The sequence below is a fragment of the Chenopodium album genome, chromosome 16 (genome assembly GCF_948465745.1).
Source record: "Chenopodium album chromosome 16, dcCheAlbu1.1, whole genome shotgun sequence".
NCBI classification, from domain to species: domain Eukaryota; kingdom Viridiplantae; phylum Streptophyta; class Magnoliopsida; order Caryophyllales; family Amaranthaceae; genus Chenopodium; species Chenopodium album.
In genome coordinates this window covers 25309529-25331215 of record NC_137849.1, presented here as the reverse complement: position 1 = coordinate 25331215, position 21687 = coordinate 25309529, and the positions used below count along the sequence as shown (strand labels likewise).

At 34.5% G+C, this 21687-nt stretch overlaps 1 long non-coding RNA gene and 1 other non-coding gene across 3 annotated transcripts; both read right to left on the bottom strand.

The window, feature by feature from the left end:
- Positions 1-1492: 1492 nt before the first annotated feature.
- Positions 1493-12236, bottom strand: LOC145585035 (uncharacterized). Of its 2 annotated transcripts, XR_014100525.1 has the most exons (7): positions 12105-12222; positions 10312-10391; positions 6116-6177; positions 5790-5873; positions 5622-5699; positions 5335-5495; positions 1493-1662 (listed from the first exon to the last, which is right to left on the bottom strand). It is a non-coding gene; the product is annotated as an uncharacterized LOC145585035 (long non-coding RNA). The 2 variants fall into 2 exon arrangements; XR_014100524.1 differs by lacking the exon at positions 10312-10391 and having other exon boundaries at positions 12105-12236.
- Positions 12237-19774: 7538 nt separating this feature from the next.
- Positions 19775-19882, bottom strand: LOC145587005 (small nucleolar RNA R71). The gene has a single exon (XR_014101072.1). It is a non-coding gene; the product is annotated as a small nucleolar RNA R71 (small nucleolar RNA).
- Positions 19883-21687: the final 1805 nt, after the last annotated feature.

Below are 21687 nucleotides of genomic sequence, written 5' to 3'. Positions count from 1 at the left end.
AAATCAAGTAGTATTAACATACAAAATGAATGCAGGATCGAAGAGGATGAAGGAAATAAGAAGGTGAGGGTTAAAAGAAATGGATAGTGTTGTTCATGAAAGTAGTAAAAGGGGAAAGAAGAAAGCAAGAGAAGTAGAGAATAATAATTCTTCACAAGGAGTGCAAATTAAGGAAGAGGCCAACAATAAGCAATTGAAGATAATAAGGTACTTCCGATATGATGATAACAAGTATGCTCTCTGACATTCGATTTTATATGTTGATGCACCTTATATTGTCTATGGTAATTTTGTGCTAATGATAGGCTAATGAATTGTGATCGATAATAATTGCTAACTTTTAGTTTGCTTTTTAATCATGGAATAGTTTAGTTTAGGATTAAAACAGTTTGATCATGGTTGAACAGTTAATAAATATAATGACAATTGCACTGCAGTTCATAAATTATATGGGTCACTTTTGTGATTATATAGGCCACTTTTAATTTGTGGTTATATTTTTATTAGTATATGGGTAATTAATATGTGATTGACTTTTGTGATTATATAGGTCACTTTTGTGATTTTGGGTAATATGTGACTGACTTTTGCGATTATATAGGTCACTTCTATGATTTTATAGGTCTTTTTTGTGATTATACCTTTATCAGTATATGGACTTTTGTGTTTACTAGTTGAGCCATCGCGCGCGATAGCCCAATAAACACCAATGGACTGTTGTTATTAATTTTAATTTATAATAGATGTATTACTTTATTTGTAGGTTGGGTTATGGGTTTAGTTTTGAAAATTGATGTTAAATTCTTTATGCGCGTGGTAGCCCAATAAAGTAGAACCGAGTATCGATAATTTGTAGTGTAAGCAAATGAGTAATAGTAATTGCTATAGTTATTGTTAGAAAATATTGGTATTGTGAAAAAAAAAATATGTGTTTTGTAATTAGCAAAAGCGTGGAGAAAATACAAAAGGAACTTTCAAAGCATAATATGAATATATCTAGCCAAATGAAACTACAAGTATTAAAGTTTGATAAATTGGTATTCACATAAACTGCAAAGGGGATTTTGAAATAAACCACCATAATAAATAACAATAAAAAAAACGTGTCCAGTTTTCTGTAGTGGACTTTTTATTTCAAAATCCCCTTTGCAGTTTATGTGAATACCAATTTATTAAACTTTGAGTTCAAGATTTTTTAAGAGTATCAAGCATTAAAACTCAAACAAGATATCAGATCTGCATGTAATAGTGAAAGGTAAGTACAAAATTCATCTATCAAGAGTGACATTGATTGTATTCAGCCATACACAGTGCAATACTATAATGCATATACATGACAAAATGATAACTGATATTATGGGATGGTTCAATACATTCGTTAATGACAATTAAACAGGTTAAGTACCTTTTCTAAGTAGCAAATAAATAGTAGTATAAATAATTGAAAGCAATAGGATACACATTTTTCTCAACTGTTTTATAGCATTGATAAACCAAATAGACATCGCCAAAAATCCTCATACAAAACAGTCATCCAATAATTAAGATGGAAATTTGAGTCGCCTCTCAAAATCACAAGATAGAAGAGTACTCAACTACTCATACTATATTATTAGTAGGTGATTTACACAAGTCCTTGGGTAAGAAAATATCCAATTATTCCTGAAAAACACAAAAAAAAAAAAAAAAAAAAAAACATATGTAGAATAGGTAAGCAAAATTTTACCCAAAATGAGACATTTTCAAAACCTGCAAATCTGCAATAATCTACACTATTCATAAATAAATATAATTACAAATACGAAAATTATATAATACTCAGATGTTCATTAAACAATTCCTACATAGTGTACATTAAATTATCTAATTAGAGCCACATTTAAGGGTATAGACAAGCAAGCACTCATGGTTCAACTTTTAAAATTGATGCAAAGCTTATTCATTATTCTGCACACCCCTCTACTGCACGACATATTAACAAGACTTACAAGGACACATGATAAAACATTCATATGAATTCCAAGTATAAGCTAAGCAAGCATACAACACAATTAACTTCCCACAGTACACTCCTTAACAACATTGACTAATGAATGTCTAAGTCTAATATACATAATACCCTTAAACAGAATACAGTTACATATGATTGTATAACAGCTATTTACACCTGTGCTTTCCTAGGATCACTAGAGAATTATCTTATTGCAATATATCAAATATCCAATTGATGAATTGAGCATAACAAGAAAGCCAACAAGAATATACATGATATCTATCTTCCACAGTAAAACACCTATTATAACCACATATCAAATCTATCCTTTTATGTACAGCAAAAAAGACCAGAGAGCAAGAAGAGGACTCGGCTTATGGAAGGTGATATAACAGAATGGTCATCAAGGTGCGACAGGCATCATTTAGATTCTACTCATTCTCATTTCCTTCTTTTACTTCTAATTCTAACTCCAACCTCTTGTTTAAAATTTTCAATCCATTTCCTTCCACCCTCTCTCTCTTGCTCATCTAATCTAGTTTCACACTACCTTCACATCTCTCTCTCTCTCTCTCTCTCTCTCTCACACACACACACACACACACACACACACACACACACTCACACACGCACATCTAATCTAGTTTCACACAACCTCATCATGTTTCTCTCTCTCATGCTCAAGTAACACACTACATCCTCATGTTTTTCTCTATCTCTTGCTCATCTAATCTAGTTTCTCACTACCTCTTCAATGTCTCTCTCTCTATATATCTAACACACTACCTCCTCAATAATGTTTCTCTCTCTCTAACACACTACCTCCTCACTCCCTCTCTCTCTCACTGCTAAAATAAGCAGTAAATTTCTTATGGATGAACAAAGCCCAAGGCCCAAAAAGACAATCAGTAATACTATTAAGAGATGGACTGATGGACGAAGTGAAAATATTTAGCCATGCAACCAACACCTATCACGGGGTATATGTTTGATAGGGAGTGTAGGTGGGATTGAAAAGTTTAGTACCCAACTCTCAAATTCCCATGTTTATTAAGGGGTAAGGGGAACAAGAGGTTTTTGCTCCAACCAACCATTTCTAGAGTAATTTTGAGATAAGTAATTATCAAGGAGACAAATAAAGAAAATTATGATAAAAATTAACAAAAAAATATTGGCAATATTAAATTTAGTAGTTTGATTTAGCAATAGCATTAACTACACTCAATTCGTGTTTATTTTTAACTTTTGTTTATAACTTGTGTTTCTTAAGTACACTCAAAACTTGTTATACAAATTCCAAATTCAAGATACACTCCAAATCCAAAACCTATCCTTGGGTTTCATTGCTCCTACTCCATTCTTGCGATGAGATTGCAAGACGCTCAACCCATCTTCTTTACGATTGTAAAGTTGATATTTACTTGAATGGAGAATATAGAGTACGTAGTGTTTGTTTCAATGGGTGTAGATTTATTTCATCACTTTAGAAAAATCAAAGTGAAAGAGAATGAAACACCATAGAGGGGAGAGAGACAACCTGAACATTGAATGGTCAGAGAGTTCAATAGTTGTGAGGAAAAAAACTAATTTGGACTGAAAGGACAATTGCAAAAAAAAAAAAAAAAAAAAAAAAAGATAGTAAGGGCAAATTTGAAACGACACTAATTATTTCTACAATTACGCATACTCTTTTTTTTGAAAGGGTTGTAGATATAATACTTGACAAACTACATACGACAAACACATTAAAATTCAAAGCAATGGCATAAACCTCAACGAATGAAACCAAACACACAGAAGTACAAAACACACGAATAAGCCAAGACATTTCCCCTCCCCACAAGTCAATGGGTTGTTCTACTCCTTCAATACTATTAACTATTTTAAAAAGTTGGTCCTAATAAACCCCAATAAAACTAATTGGAAATTAATTAACTCATATTCCTAGCAATTATAGTAATCAATCCTCAAAAAATTATAAGTTTATAAGTAATATTTTAATACCCAAAAATTCGATTAAAACCGCAAAAGAGGAGATAAAAACCCCTCAAATCCTCTAAAACTCTTAAGTCTTAATCAATCACCAGACTTCATATGTCCTCGATTTAAAACCTAAAAATAATCATAAAATCAACTAAACCCCATTATCTTAGCATAATCTAGCATAATGGGCATTTAATTCCAAGTTTCAAGCTTTAAATTTCCAAAAAAAAAAAAAAGGATATCAAAAATCTCAAGCTCATCAATAGGTTCAATTGCATACTCATCACCGACGATGTATATATGTATAGCAGTAAATTTCCTCAATTTATTATGGGTAATCTAATCCATGCGGTTTAACATGACTTTCTGATTTTATAATTGATTTCAATAGTAGTATTTTTTCGATCCCAGGTATCTCTTTTTTAAGCCAAGAAAAATAACCCAGTTCATCCCACACATATAACCCAATTAATCTCACATTATAACCCAAATTACAGGGAAAAAAGAAAAAGCAAAAAAAAGTTGTAACTTAATTGAGTGAACAGAAGGCTACAATTCTTCATAGCTTTTTCGATCCACCCCTCTGATTTCAATACAATTAATCTGACCTAACAAAAGATAACACAAAGTGATATACCCAACATAAAAAAGCAAACATATGAATAACCAACATCAGAGTAACCCTTCGGAAAACATTTCAGCGATATTGATAGGCTGAGAGTAACCCACCGCCCTAGCTCTCTGCATTAAGAGACTATGCCATCAATTATTTTTTCCTCTAAGTTATTGGTGATTTACAAAAGCAAGAACCAAGCATATTAAAACAACAGTCCAAACCACGAGTAGAAAAAGCAATCAACAATGTAGGACAATTTATGAACCTAAGCAAAATAACATAACCCATCTCTAATTATTCCGATAAAATACTTAGCATATATGGCACAACCTACAGAAACAACCAGAACAAGTGCAAATGATAGCTTTCATTACAGGATAAATTTAAGCAGATTTATCAAAATTATTAGTGGTAAAAAGCATGTAGGCCATCATTTGTGTTTCTACTTTTACAATCCAGATCTGTTTACTTAGCTTCTATGTTAAGTGATGGGTTACCAGGGAGGGAAAACCCCGTATGGTGAGATCCGAGATTTTTTTTAATGCTTCGAAATTCTATCAATTTGGTATTAGAATCCGGACTGCAATTTTTAGTGCTAAGCAACAGCAGATATATTTCCTTCAAAATTCTTAGGTTTATAGTTAGCACACATTTACACATGGATTACCTATATTACAGAACGGTGACACTATGATGTGATAAATTTATGGAAAGAGAAATTACGAGACATTTTGTAACATACCATTAGACCATGAGTATAGCATGTCAAACCCATACATGAAAAGCCTGGTTAGTAAATCTGATTTTTCTAAACTTCTCCTCAGCTGGATTCTTCACCACATGCCTGCATAGGTGCATAGGTAAAAAGTGCTGGAATGCTTTCTTTATGCTGGCATCCTCATCCTGGTTCAACAATTGTCAACAAAAAATAATAAGAATGAAGGATATATTGTGAATTTGATATTCATGAAACATGTACATTCAAGAATTAGAGTGCAAACAAGCAAAATCATTGAACACATCATTCACCTTATGATTCTTTTTTAAAGATCGAAGGCACTCTCTCATTTGCTCTGCTTTTGTAATAGGCTTAACCGGCAAAATACTCTACAAGTGTATATAAATACATCAAATTAATGGCAAATTCTAAATATATAGATTAACTTCACAGCTACGCCCATCTTAACAAGAATCCACCTTCTTCTCCTTAACAATGGGTTTAGAAGGTTTTGCAGCAATGGGATCTTCTGGAGGCAACCCAAGATTGCGTCTTCTTTCAGCCTGTGAAACCAAGGGAAAGAAAAATGTCAGGTTACCACTGGTCCTCAATATTCAACTAAATAGATCCAATAATTTTAAGGCTAGAAACTTCAAGATGGCACTTAGAGGGGTAAACAGACAGTCCAGTAAAAAAAAAAAAAGTGTGGCAGAGATCTTTAAGCTTGAAATCTTGCAATTAGGACCTTCTGGTCTAACTAAACTAATCGTAAAGGTATACAACAAGGCGGAAAAAATATTAGAACCTTGTGTTTTTCCAGCTTTTTTTCGAATTTTTTCCAAGCCTTTTTTCTTTACCTTCCTCCAACTGCCAAAAGCAATACACATTAATACAAGAACCATGTCATTTCCGCACCGAAGAAGATTAGCAAGCATAATCAAGTACACATTGATTAAAACTGTTTTCTCTCATTATCTTCTTCAAAACGCTTTGCCTCAAGAAGTTTCTTTCCAATTTGAATACTCTTCTATAGACATTTCAAGCAATTGTTAGAGGTACAACATTGAATGATATTTTTTTTTCTTTGACAAGAACATTGAATAAATTAACTACTCGCTTTGCTAGAACTTTTATACTATGGTTTTCAAGACATAGTGAAATAACAATCAACATTTTAGGAGTTATCGACTTATCGAACTTAATTATATGATACTTTCCAATTTCTCGTATGAAATGCTTGACATAGCATTGAATTAACTCCGTTGAAAGAATGTACTATACAATAACCAAAACACAAATAGATAAACCAAGGCTAATAACAAATTACCATCTTATTAGATCATTAAGATCAACCACAAAATACAATCCACCATCTTAAATCACAGTAATTATTCACATAATCCCACAATCAGTAAATGGATTGATATTTAAATTAAAGTGTTTTTTTTATTTTTTTTTATTTATTTTTTTTTTCGGTTTTGGGTTAAAATGCTCAATAACACAATCAGAGTCCAAATCACCAAATAAACAGATCAGCCAAAAATTCTATCCACTATTTTTAATCACATTAATTATTCACATAATACCACAATTGCTTATTGAATTAATGATTGAACTAAAGTGCTTTTTTTTTTTTTTTTTTTTTTTTTTTTTTTTTTTTTTGGCTGAAATTGTCAATAACACACAATCAGAGTCCAAAGTATCATCTAAACACACCAGCCCAAAATTCAATCCACTATCTTAAATCACATTTATCATTCACATAATCCCACAATAACTAAGAGTTTTTTTTTCATAAATTCTCGATGAAACACAATCAGAGTCCAAATTACCATCAAAACAAATCAGGCAAAGATTCAATCCACACTATCATAAATCACATCAATCATTCACATAATCCCACAATCACCAATAATACGATGCATTGTAGTCTGGACATAGACATCCCTCCCAAATACATACAAACCAACATAAGATTGATGTTAAAATACTTTGACATATACCCAAGCAACAACACCCTATGCTTTGAAAAAATTCAGCCTTTACTAAGCAATTAGTTCCTGCTTCAAAATGTGATTAAAAAAAGGATGATTATGCTACCAATTCTTCATCAACCCCAAATATTATTGCCATTAGACATACCATGGTCCATGGGAAACTGGGGAGGAGGAGGATAGAAAGTATGATTGAGAGGAGGATGCTGATGAAGAAGCGAAGGCAAATATCTGTAATTGGTGCCATAGAATCCTTTATTCTCATCTCAGGTCCAATTCTACACACTAAGAAATACTCGAAGATTGGCGTCATATTTGAACTTGGAGTTTTGACACACTCTCGGTTAAGTATTGAATTCGAGAATCAGATCTGTTTGAATGCTTGCTGCAATTTTCATGGCGGTTGAAGCTTTTTTGCGAAATACCATTTTAATAACTTTAGGAAATTTAACGAATTCGAAAAATCAAAGAAGACTCTATAAATCTTCTTCTCCTTCTACTAACATCCTTTTCAGCTTTCTCTTTGATCTTATTCTGGGCAAACCCTGAAAATTAATCAGAATTTTTTAATAGCAAAAATTACACAAAGGTGACTCTTAATCCCGACCCTTTACGATAATCCCTAGATTGAGAAGTTCTAATTCGATGATATAATAAAGAAACAAAAGTCTAACCTGCTTCAACGGAGAAGAAAGATCAGAAGTCACTTCAATGGAGAATCCAGAGTACATGTCTAAATGGAGTAGAAAGAAAGGGGTGCAGTGTTATGTTGAAAAATCAAAATGAAAGGGAAATGTAGTCAAACAAATGAGTGGAGGTGAGGAAATTCGGGAGAGGAAGAGGAAATTAAGTCATTTCTTCTTTGTTTTACAGCAGTCAACAAGGGCAACAAGATAAAAAAGAATTAAAGAAAAAAGGAAAAAAAGAAGTAAGGGTAAAAGAGTCACTACACTGTAGAATTGAAACAGTAACACATGTTGTGGGATTTAAAAGGGTAGAGATATATAGAGGGTCACTTTTGTTGGTATATGAATAATTTTTACCAGTATAAGGGTAACATAATGTAGCCTCGAGTTTGTTTTATGTATAAAGTTATTGCAGGAAGGTGGCTTTAATTTGAGGCTAAGTTATCTGTTCTTATGTATGTGCTTGTGTTGTACTAATGTCTAATTTTAGACTAGAAACTATGCATTTTTATCATCTGTAGTCATCTAGAATCAGTAGCATTTATCATTGGGAACTATGGGAAGCCTATATAGTCTTAGTAAGTTGGTAGATTGTGGAAATTTAGTGAACCTTTGTGGCAATGCAAGCTAGTGGACCAAAAGTCATATGGTCTCTAATCTGTGGTATAGCGCAAAACCAGTCATAACAAGAGACATTTCTTCCATATTTCAAAATGATTAAATCAAGTTTTAGAGGCAATGCATTTGTCTGTTTTATTTTGACATTGGTGGGTGGATTATGGTGATTGGTGGAACATCTATGAAATATGAAAGTGTTTTATTCAAGGCTATTAGCTCAACTGGTAGAGCAATGTACAATAGTGTACATGGTGTGGGTTCAAGCCCTGCATAGCCTATGCAATTATGCATAGCCTACATAACACTTGTTTATTGGTATGTGTCGTTTATCACCATTGTTGGTATGCTAACAATCGTCGTCATAATTTCTATGGGCACAACACTCACTCTAATTGGAGTCACTTTTTTCCTTCGTTAGGGTCACTTTTTTCCTTAATTAGGGTCATTTTTGCCCTTGCTTAGGGTCATTTTTGCCCTTGAGTAGGGTCACTTTGGTCCTTGAAATAGGGTCACTTTATGAGCTGAGCTTAGCTTAGCTTAGCTTAGAATGAAAAAGTGTCAAATTTCAAGGCTATTAGCTCAAATGGTAGAGCGATGTACAATAGTGTACATGATGTGGGTTCAAGCCCCACATAGCCCATATAACATACATGTATTTCTGTATTCCTATTGTTGGTGTAGTAATGGGATTGTTATAACTTACATTGAGCATAGCGCTCTTAGTTAGAGTCACTTAGGTGCTTTTGGTTAGGTTTATTTTTGCCTTTTTTTTAGGAAAAGGTTTATTTTTGCCATGGTTAGGGTAACTTTTGTTTTTAATTAAGGTCACTTTTGTATTTGGTTAGGGTCACCTTTTCCTTTGAGTAAGGTCACTTTTGTCGTTGATTAGGGTAACTTTTTACCTTGAGTAAGGTCACTTTTGTCGTTAATTTGGGAAACTTTTAACCTTGAGTAGTGTCACTTTTGTCCTCTATTAGGGTCACTTTTTCCTTTGAATAAGGTCACTTTTTCCTTTAAATAAGGTCACTTTTATTCTTGTTAGGGGTAACTTTTGTTTTTGAGTAGGGTCACTTTTGCATTAATTATGGTCACTTTCACCTTTAAGTAAGGTCACTTTTGTTCTTGTTAGGGTAACTTTTGTCCTTGGTTAGGGTCACTCTTGCACTAATTAGGGTTACTTTCACCCTTTAAGTAAGGTCACTCTTGTTCTTGTTAGGATAACTTTTGTCTTTGGTTAGGGTTACTTTTGCATTAATTAGGGTTACTTTCCCCACTTTTGTTCTTGTAAGAGATTAAGGGTTTGTTCTTACAAAATACAACCGATAGCCTATGTAGGATTCGAATCTACATCCTTTGTGCAAGACAAAGTGCTTGACCAATTGAATTAATAGGCTATAAAAAACACGATATGGAATAATTTTCTTAAATTAATGGTAGTCCGAAACTTGCAGACTAAATTAAACTATTCATTGTTTATTGCAAAAAGACCTTAGCAATATAAAGCAGCAATAATTTGGCACAAGAAAACGCTAAGCTTTTAATTCCATCAAATTATTACATAGTTGTGGTATAATAGAATAGTTTTGTTGTGATTTAAAATAGCAAGAAACCATTGAAAATTAAGAGAAATGAAATTTGTATTTAAAATTAAGGCTATGATTTTGTATTTAAAAATGAAAATTTGAATTCAAAATGGAAAATACCTGCTGAATTGTTATACATTGTGGATTGATACTTCACATGTTCGTTCTCCAAATCTAAAGTTAAAGGCTCAGGATTTTGACTGAAATAATCAATTAGAAACCTAAATCAGAAAAAATTGAGAGCGAAATATCACAATTTAAGAATGTTAGGGTTCGAAATTTGATCAACAAAAGATCAATTGCAGGCTAAGAAATATAGATTAGAGGAAGTGAAATTCTATAATTGATCGCAACAATAATATTTCCTGCGATTTGAGGTTGAATTTGATCGTAACCTCGTAAAATTCTGTAGTTTGTTTGTAGAGAGAGGAGAGAGAATAATGCAGAGTATTGGGGATAGTTGGTTTTTATTTTTTCATGTTAGAGTTACAGGTAATGGCACGTGTGAGAACCTTGGATGTACAATATATTACTGTACACCCGGGGCACACAAAAACTTTTGAATTAATCAACTACTAGCAATTGTAAACATTCCTTTAAGTTCATATATTAGTTGCTTGCCTTTTTAACCTTTTTTTTATTTTTTATTTTTATTTATTTATTTTTTTTTATCATGTTAAGTGCAGTGAACAAATGTAGAATTACAAATGTTTTGAAACTAGTAGCCTATGTAGCCATGTAGGATTTGAAACTAAATCTTTTGTGCAATATATGAACACAGTGCTCGTCCAATTGAGCTAATAGGCTTACAGTTTTACCAACACACCAAAATTCCATCACACTAAAATTTCATCACAAGTCATGCATTGATCAAGACAAAATGGAGGGAAAAAACCATTTGATATGTTTAAGGTAGTATGAGACTATGAAAGAATCTATTTCCACAAACATAAAAGTAGTATGATATGTATCAGTGGCACCCACTATCTTTTAATCCATCTACTCCCTCCATGTTTTAATAAGTGTTACACTTACCAAATCCGGTCGTATTTTAATAAGTGTTACATTTTTTTTTTTTGGCAAAAGCTACATTAAAATATTATATCTATCTCCTCTCATGGTCCCCACCCAAACCCACTACTATTTTTTTATTATGTCTTTCCTCTCCCATTCATTATTTTAAAATAAACTATTAACCTCACTATCTTTCTTTTACAATTTTTTAATATTCCAACTACCCCACTTACCTCTTATTTTATTTAAGTCAATTAAATTGACTAAAACAATGTGCCGGTCAAACTGTAACAATTAAAAAAACACGGAGGGAGTAACTAACATAATGCATTAATATTGTAATTAGATTTTTGAGTAAATCTAGTATTATTTGTGATCTAAGTTTACCGATTCCTTCGTCTGAATCAGTCTCACTTTTTACTTCTGATAGGAGTTGTGAACCTAGCATATATGCAATTTTACTTTTTTTGTTGAATGAGCAATTAACTTAGGGAAGGAATTTAGGCATTAACCCTTGAGTTAATCTATTCATGAAAAAGTGCTATAAAAAAAATCCAGATTACATTGAGCATATTCAATTACAACAACATAACTCTAATTTAATATATTACAACATGTAATTTCATTCTTTAACTCCAATCAAACTGCCAATATACGAAAAAAAAACTTGATTTTGCAACAATAAAAATAATTAAAATAAACAAACAAGAACAATCGACCAAACCTTAAATCTCACATACCAAATTTGAGATCAAAAAAATCAACACCAATTGATCTTGTAAAAAGATAGAGAAATTGCCTAGATTCAACCACCATTGTTGATTATGCTTATTCAAAATTGGAAAATTATAAAGCATAATTTTACCAAAAAAAAAAAAATATACAAAAAGAGAATTTACCTGAATTCGACCATCATAGTTAATTCATAGAGCAATACACAAAATTAGATGAAGAAAAAGGAAGAAGATCAAAATAAACAAAGAGAAACAAACAGAGAAGAGAGAAAAACCAACAGCGAAGAGAGAGAAACGTAATCAAAAAGTAAAAAGTGTGAAATGCGTATAATTTATATTATGTTTAAAGAGCACGCGCGTCAAAATTACAATAATAATCCTGGGTGTACGGTACACCCAAACATATAAAACAAATTCTACAATAATAAGGGTCAAAGATCTTGTACATTTCTTGGAATATTTTGCACCTAAGAATATTCTTGAGCCTGTATAGTACACAATAATCTATTTAGACAAGATATGTCAATTACTTTTGACAATTTTATTTTAGATAATCAACACCAATGTCTTGGCTTATTCAGATTGATAAAATGGGTAACACACTAACACAACTGAATTGAGGGACATAATGCTAATGTACATTACCCTCAAATTTTAGCACATTACATTTTTTTTTTTAAAAAAAAAAAAAGAAAAGAAAATCTTGAAATCACGATGTCACATTTCTGATAGTTCTAACTTTTTCACAACTCAAATTATAAAGAGTAGTGCCCAGTTACTCTCGGTGATTTTTTTTTGTGTTTCTCTCACGTGCCACGTAGGACCAGTTACTATTTTATTATATTTTGTGAATGTTGGGGTTAATGGGTGAAGTAACGGCGTCAAGTCTTCCCCCCCCCCCCCAACTTTTGTTCCTCCTTTCATTCTCTCTTTCACTGTCGCACCTCCTCACTTTTTCCTCTTTCTTCATTTCATCCTTGGTTGTTGAGCTCGTAGAATCGCCGTTTTGTCATGGCTTAGATCGCCATGGATCTGCAGCTACTGTAAATGGTCGCTTCGAAGGTTAGGTCAAATTATACTAAACTTTAAATTGTTCAGTATTGAACTAATTGTTTCATTTCAGTTACTTGCAAATTTGTCTTTTGAGCTTGGATCATAATCAATATGTAGGTTTAATTACCTTAAATAACCGCATAATCTGGCCACATTGTTGTTATATAGTGTTTTTGATTGTCAAGCTTTCATAATCTGGTGAAATTGGTGTTATATAGTGTTTTGACCGCTTGATTTGTGTATGAAATTAAGGAAAAATTACCTTACATAACTGTATAAACTGATGAATTTGATGTTGTATAGTGTTTTTGTTGTTGATTCTCAGGCTTTCTTAATCTGGTAAAATTGGAGTTATATAGTGTTCAGATAGTCTTGCTTTGTGTTTCAAATTAAGGTAAATTTACCTTAAATAACTGCAGGCTTTCTTAATTTTCCTTTGAATTTTGATTGCGAACTTGTTTAATTATATAGTCTTTTTGATTGTCTTGATGTGTATGAAGTAATCTTGTTTTTGGTTTTCTGCTGTTTTGGCTGGTGTTAGCTGGTCTTACTATCTTCATGTTTTTGCTAAGTAAGTGAAACTACATAAGTTTAATATAGTGACCTGTGGTGTTAGTATTTGGGACATGTCGGTATTCTTAGGAAGGTTAGAGATGGACGAGTTTCTGAGAAGGGATGCAGCAGAGGATGAAATAGGGGGGGTGTGATCAGATAAGGGCATTGATTGATATAGGCCCTAGTGGTGAAGATGATGAAATTGTTAATACAGACAAGCTGGTCAACATTTCCCTTACACCAATAGGGGAGACCTCTTCCCCAATTGGGCCAATTCAACCCATTCAGACCCCTAAAACTGTTTCAACAAATAAGGTCTCTGTGATGACCTCTTTTGAACCTCCAAAAAGTTGGAATGGTGTTCAATGGTTGGCAGGAAATAGAGGAATATTATAAATCATACGCAGAGTAATGTGGCTTTGGAATTAGTAGGGTTCAAAGTGCATTTACGATTAAGAAAAAGAGAAGGGGAATGACCTGGAAGGTGTGAATGTTGGGGTGCCCCAAATATGAGGGCGAAGCGTGAGGCAAAGATGTGTTGCTGATGTGAATGGTGACATCTTGGAGGATGAGCTTGTTAGGGGCAGAAGGAAGTCGAAAAAATGTTATTGCAAAGCTAGGATTTACGGCAGTGTTAATGGTGAAGGGCTTTGGGTTTTTGAGAATTTTCGCACTATCTCCAATTGAAAACCTAGAAATCTAGAATCATTCCTAAATTAATACACGGATTATTCAGCTTAGCATTTCAGCACTTCATCAGTTGAGCAATTCAACAATTCAGAAATCAAGCAATTCAACATTAGAGCATTTCAGAAATTAAACAAACCAAGCAATTCAACTTTTTCAGAAAATTGAACAAACCAAGCAATTCAGCTATTGAGCATTTCAGAAATTGAGCATTTCAGCAATTGAGCCATAGAAGAAATTGAGCAAACCAACAGAGCAATTAAGCAATTGAACAAAGTTAAAACAACATGCAACTCATTGACATAAAGTTCATCTCAAACAACATGTACATACCTAATATCCATAAATACATACCTCAATAGCGACGAACAACTCAAGCACGGGTTTTGATATTGTGAAATCTCACTTTAACAAAAGAATGTTAACAACATTGCGAGCTCAGAATCAGTGGAAGGAAGCCGAAATCATCCTACACCATGAAGATTCAAGAATTGCCCTCGCTTTCTCGCTCCTAGGTTTTCGATTTTACTCAGTTTAATGGTTTTCGTGGTTTTCCACGGTACTTACACCGTTAGTTCGTTAGTGTAAGTTAATGCTGTAATGATAACTTCACCCCCATACTTTATGCTGTGTTGACGATTTTATCCCCGAGATTAACATTTTTTGTAAATCACCGAGAGCAACTTGTATTTGCTGAATTATAAACCCTTTAAAAAAAATTCCCAAATTATAAACCTTAAAAAATTGTCTAAGACGAATTCTCCATTGAAGCAATTCTCGGCGCAAGTACTCCATGGAAGCAATTCTCGGCGCGACCTAAAACAGTAAAGAGTTACTGGGCTCTCCATGGAAGCACGGGTTCTCCATTGAAGCTCCGTCCTTCGGTTTTTGGTGCTGCTTTCATTCTACCTTCTTCCACTCTATCTTTTCAGCCACCGCCCAACGCCCACGGCGCACCGTACAGACGCACTCCAGGACTGCCTCTACTCCTACATCCTTCTAGGTAACTTTGATAATTTCAAGTTTTTAATTTCGTATTATACACTAATTGTTGGCTTGATTTTGTGCTTAATTGAGTTGTTTGTGTTATTTAATTTAGTCAATTAGTGTGGATGTTCTTTGAAATTCTTGATTTGTTATTAAATTTATCAAATTAGAGAGTTAGGGTTTCTGATTTTTTTTGGAATTGATGATATTAAATTTCTAATTTTTTTTCTTTGAAATTGATATTATAAATTGACAATTGGCTACTAAATTTTTTATATTTAATCTATGAAATTAGGGGGTTAAGAACTTAGGGTTTCTGATTTTTTTTTTTTTTTTTTTTGGAATGGATTAGTTTGAATAATTACATTTCTGATTTTTTGAAATTGATATTAGAATTGGTCAATTGGATATAGTGATTAGTAATTTTGAATAATTGCTTTGAATTTGTATATGTTCAGTGATTTTGAATAATTGCAGATTAGTGATTTTGAATAATTGCCTTGAATTTGTATATGTTCAGTGCTAGTTGTTGACTTGTTGGGTTGATTTTGTGCTTAATTTTGAATAATTTAATAAACTTGGCTCTTAGTTTTACTGAACAATGGGGCAAAAGTGTGGGAGTGTTGATTTGTTCTTTGACTTTATCACCAAATAATTATGTAGTTGTTTTAAAGGCAAAACTAGCACATATTTCTTTTTTTTTTTGTTTTTTTTTTTTTTTTTTTTTTGTTTTTTATATCTTGAATTTAATGTGTATAGGAGGACAGTCAATATTAAGATTGGTGAAAACTGAAGATTATAATAAGCAGTCACAGATTGTTGGTTGAATGGTTGATTGAATTGTTGATGTTGTTTTGTTCAAATGTGGCCCGTGCCCTACTGCCTTATGTGGACTTGTGGTAAAAAATGAAGTGAAACTTTCAAAGTATTTATTATTTAAAGCTGTTTTCTTGCATTGTTTACATTTTGAATTTTGGACGATTAGAGATGTAAGGCAAAAGAATGTATGTCAAAATCACAAAAATTATCCACCTGTTCCTCCCCAAATTTTATTCCAATTGATGAACCTCCCCACAATGAACCTCCAACACCTCAAAATAAACCTCCGACACCTGAAATAATTGATTGCAAACTAAATTATGATATTTGATTTCAATGAATTTGTTTGGGAAGTTCAAACCCATAACAACAAATTCCTGGATCCGTCACTCCGTCACTTATTAAGAGCAGGGTTTGAAAATTTGAACTATTAGTTCTAGATACTAAAATTATGATAGATGATAACTAGTGATTAGATCATTTTACCAGAAAATAATTTAATTATTGAATCAAATTTGCCTAAATTTTTTTTATGTGATTTTTCATTGTATCAAATTTGGTTGCTAATGTATTGCACAACCCTATAAAATTATGATTGTACTATGAAATTAGACCTCTTTTCCCTCTGCTCAAGGACGGGCCTAGAATGGAAACTCCCATAAAGTAATTAATGAATGTCTATGTATAGGTTATAGATCAAACAATGTCATTGCATGGGAGATCCAAGAAGCAACCACCAAATTAACGTGTTTGCTCGTCTATGGTGAGAATTCAAATGAAAAGGCCAAGGGTTGCAATGGAAGTAGCGGAGGCTGAGGCCTCAGCCTCGATGGAGAGGAAATGGGATGAGATGGACCATGAGATATTGGTTAACATTATGAAGTGCTTGGTGCAGGGCTCGTGCTTGGCGCATTGTTTTACTCCTTACATTCCCTTCTTGGTGTGTAAGACGTGGAGGTCAGCGGTGTTGGATGCACTCTTCCCGCCTGGAAATGTGTTGGATCTTCGCCCTTTTGTAGTCCTCCCAGAGAATGTGAAGCAGAATTATCTATCCTACTTGAAATTTTTGCTTTAACGCCCTCACCAATACACCAAACTATTTTATCCTGCGTGTTGTTATGGTGGTGGAGTGGATATATTCATTGCAGAAAGGTACTATCCCTTCAACTTTAAAGCATCTCAGCACTGTATTTTATGATTTGTGGCTTTAACTTATGGCGATATATGTATATGATAGTCCTTTTGTTTTGCATTTGTGTTTGTCTGTGTGTAAGGATCATGGATTATATTGATGAATTCTGTCTGTCCTGTCCTGGAATCTGCATTACTTTGTATAATTTATGTGGCATTCATGATTATACTATACTTTGCACGTATCCCCATTTACTACATAGTCGTGCTCCCACATGGTCATACTGTGAAGTATTTGCTTGTATTGTACATGATGAGTGGCATTTATGCCACTCTTTTATCCTTTTTCTCTAAGGATTCTCCCCTCATTTGCACTTGTTTGGCCTTTTTTCTAAGCATTTGTACTTAGTTTTGCTTCCTCCTTTCTTTTCTCCTCTATCTTCCCTTTTATTAGTCTTCTCGCTTTGTTTTTATTGTGATTTCCATGCTTATGATTTGTAGGAACCATCGGGATTTTCAAGAGGAGGAAGCTAAGCTTAAGGGAAGCTGAAGGAAGCATGATTCAGAAGAGGTTCGGCCGAACCTCCTGAAGGTGTGGCCGAACCAAGGTGTGGCCGAACCTGCTCAGTGGTTCGGCCGAATGTCGAGGCAGGGACAAGATACAATTTGGCAATTTTGCAGGAGTGGTCGAACCACAGAAGTTCGACCAGACCAGGATCAGGGAGGTTCGACCGAACCAACCCATGGTTCGGCCGAACCTACCCTGTAGTCCGGCCGAACCTTCCCTTTTGTTCGGTCGGACCTCTCCTTTTTTCAGCTGGCTCTGTACGGACTATATAAGTCCCATCTTAGAACGTTTTGAGGGGATTTTTTTTGGATGAACTTAGTACTAATTCCATAGAACATTAGCCTAATCTAGAGGGAGAAAAATAGATTGTTATTCAAGCTTCTTTTATTGTATTCAACTTTGCTCAAGTTTTAATCTTTCTTCAATCAAGCAAGGATCCAAGTTTTAATCTTTCATTAATCCCTTCTTTAGTAATCTCTTCTCCTTTCCTTTAATATTTTTTTTTTTTTTTGTTTTATTGTTACTTATTTTTGTCAAATCTTATTAGTTTATCTAGTTATTATTGATTTCATTGATTTCAATCATGTTTGTTTTGAGTTTCTTGAGTTTATTGCTAGTTTTGATATTATGTTTAATCTCCCTTTTCTAGGCTAAAATTTTAGCTAGGGGAAGGGGGTGGAAGATATGATTTGATATTGGATGAATGATGATGGTTGGATTGAACTTATGACATATATTGATGAAAGACATGATTTTTATTAGCTTGGGATTATTGTTGCACTCTATTTGATGTTTTCTAGTTTAAATGCATGAAAGTGATTTGAACTAGATTAGTATCACCTCTATTTTAACGATTGCATGAGAATGAGTTATTTAAGTGGAGTTTTTATGGATTGTGCTTCTTTATTCTCTTGATTTGATTGTAACTAATAGGATGCATGAGAATGATCCTTATAAGTGTAGACCTCTTTCATTGATTTGTCTAGACTATTGCATGAGAATGAATTATTTAGGTAGAACCTTGTGTTCTTTGGCATATGTTTCATGATAATCACCATTATTCTCCTCTTTCTAATCATATTGGACACCCCCGTATCCCTAGCGTCATTTTCTACTGATGAAATCATCATTTTCTTGCTTACTTTTAGTTTTAGTGTTCTACTCAACAAAACCAACAAAAACAATCCCTTTTTCACTCTTGCATTAGTGATATTTGATGTTGAATTAGCGTGCTTCCCTAGTGGTTTGACCCTTTACTTGCCACTAACTAGTTTAGTGTAGGTTTAGGTATTATAAATGATTAATTTGGTTAGGGTGGTAGCATAACGACCTATTTAACCCGTGATCAAATTTTGGCGCCGTTGCCGGGGAAGCGGCTTGTTTAGCGAATATTATTGCTTTTGTTTAAGTCATTTTGCTTTCTTTTCTTTTCTTTTTGTTTTTATTATTTTATCATCCTTGTCATTGCTAATTATTTTCTTAGCTTTGGTGAATGCTTAGGAGGTCTCAAGGAGCACCATCACATCAAATTGACCACGAAATCAACCGAACCTTGAGACAAGTCCGTAGGCTTTATCAAGACGAGGGAAGAGGTTTTGGTGATAAAGTTGATAGTGAGAGTGATACTTACTCTTCAAGTTCACCACGCGAATCAATGGCAGGACAAGAGAATGATGTTTTGTTTCGTGAGTTCGGAAATCCGGAGGATTATGAGCTCACGGGAGGGATTTTGCTACTCGTCATGGAAACCAACTTCTCAATCCATCCACAATATACTCGAATGGTCCAATCGGAGCAATTTTCCGGAAGTGTAAGTGAGGACCCTATTGAACATTTGGACCGATTCCTTGAATTGTGCGCAATGATGCAAACTAATGAAGTGAGTCAAGACTACATTCGTATGCACCTTTTCCGGCAATCTCTCACCGGACGAGCAAAGAAATGGCTAAAGCAAGTAAAGCCTAACACTCTCACAACATGGAGGGAGGTTGTAAAGGCGTTCTTGAAGCGCTTTATCTCCGAAGAGAATACCGCCGAAATGAGAAGGAAAATTGCATCATTTGAGCAAGAGGCCGATGAAAGTCTTGGTGAAGCATGGGAGAGATTCAAAGAGTTGGTGCAAACATGTCCCCACCATGAGTACAATCAAGGGTTGCTCATGCGGTTTTTCTACGACGGATTGGAGCCCATGTCAAGAGCCAATTTGGATGCGGGGGCGGGTGGTCAATTAATCAAGATCCCTCAAAATCAAGTTGAAGCCACAATAGAAGAGGTAGCAAAGAATTATTCTTGGGGGGGCCGAAGAAGAAACGCTCCGAAGAGAGGTGGTATTTACAAATTGGAGAAAGTTGATCAATTACAACATCAAATTGATCAACTAACAAAAGGGCTTTCCAAGTTGAACACGAGTGTGAATGCAAGTTCAAGTGGTGGAGCAAGCTCTTCTCAAGTTAACTCTTTCTCTTGTCAAAATTGTGGAGGAATGAACCATGATACATCTTATTGTGGAGGTTTAAGCCCCGAACATGTAGCGGCATACAACACAAGGCAAGAGGGATTTAGAGAAAGCGGCGGTGGAGTAGCTTGGAGACAACCACCACCCGGGTTTGTACCTCAACCTCAACAATGGAACCAACAAGCTCAACCTTCCTATAACTCCAACCCTCAATATCAAAATCCACCTCCATCTCAACCCCAAAACCCAAGAGGAAGCTATCCAAGGAACAACCAATACAATAATCAAACCCATGCACCTCAAAGAAATCATCAAGAACAAGCACCTCAAGCGGAGCTAACTCAAACTCAACTCCTCCAAGCCATGCATGCGCAAATGCAATCTTTTGGGCAACAAATGCAAGAGATAAGAGCTCACAACAAGATGGTTGACTCACAACTAGCTCAATTGGCCGAGAGAACTCCTTTTAATTCACCATCCACTCTACCCGGACAACCACAACCTAACCCATCTCACAATCCAAAACCCGATACATGCAAGGCGATCACATTGAGGTCAGGAACTTCCTATGAAGGACCAAATGAAGGGGATAGTGAGGAAAAGAAGGGAGGAGAGGAGAGTGTGAATAAAAACAAGGGAGGTGAGAAAGAAAAAGGTGATGAGATAGAAGGAGGTTCGGAGAAGAAGAAGCTTGAAAATGAGAAGACAACTTCAATTCCTAGTGAGGCTAGGAATCTTGATGGACCGGTTCCTTTTCCCGGTCGGCTTGCGGAGAGGAAGTTGAATGACAAGTTCACAAAATTTCTTAGTGTCATGAAGAATTTGCATATCAACCTCCCTTTTCTTGAAGTTGTGACACAAATGCCATCTTACTCCAAGTTCCTCAAGGATATTCTCACCAACAAGAGGAAGCTCAATGATGAGCTTATCACCCTTCCACATCAAGTGAGTGCTCTTGTCCAACATAAGATGCCCAAGAAGGAAAAAGACCCGGGAAGTTTCACTTTGCCGGTGAAAATTGGGAACATAGAAACTAGGGGCGCCTTAGCCGATCTTGGAGAAAGTGTTAGTTTAATCCCTCTATCCATTGCTCAAAAACTCAATATAGAGATGATCCCTACAAGGAAGACAATTCAATTGGTCGATCGATCGGTGAAATTACCTTGTGGAGAGCTTGAGGATGTTCCGATTCAAGTGGGACACATCTACATGCCTTGTGACTTCGTAGTGATGGATATGGAGGAGGATGTTAACACTCCTTTGATTTTGGGACGTGAAGCTCTTAAAACTTTGGGGACGATCATCAATTGCAAGAACAACACCATCACTTGTGAAGTGGCCGATGAAAGATTGTCTTTGAATTTTCTAAGTTGCTCAAAACCCCCATGGTTGAAAAATGCTATAGAGTTGATGTTGTGAATGAAGAGCTAGATCGCTTGGGGAGGGTCGTGATGAGGCCTCAAGATCCAATGATAGAAGCCCTTACATGCAAA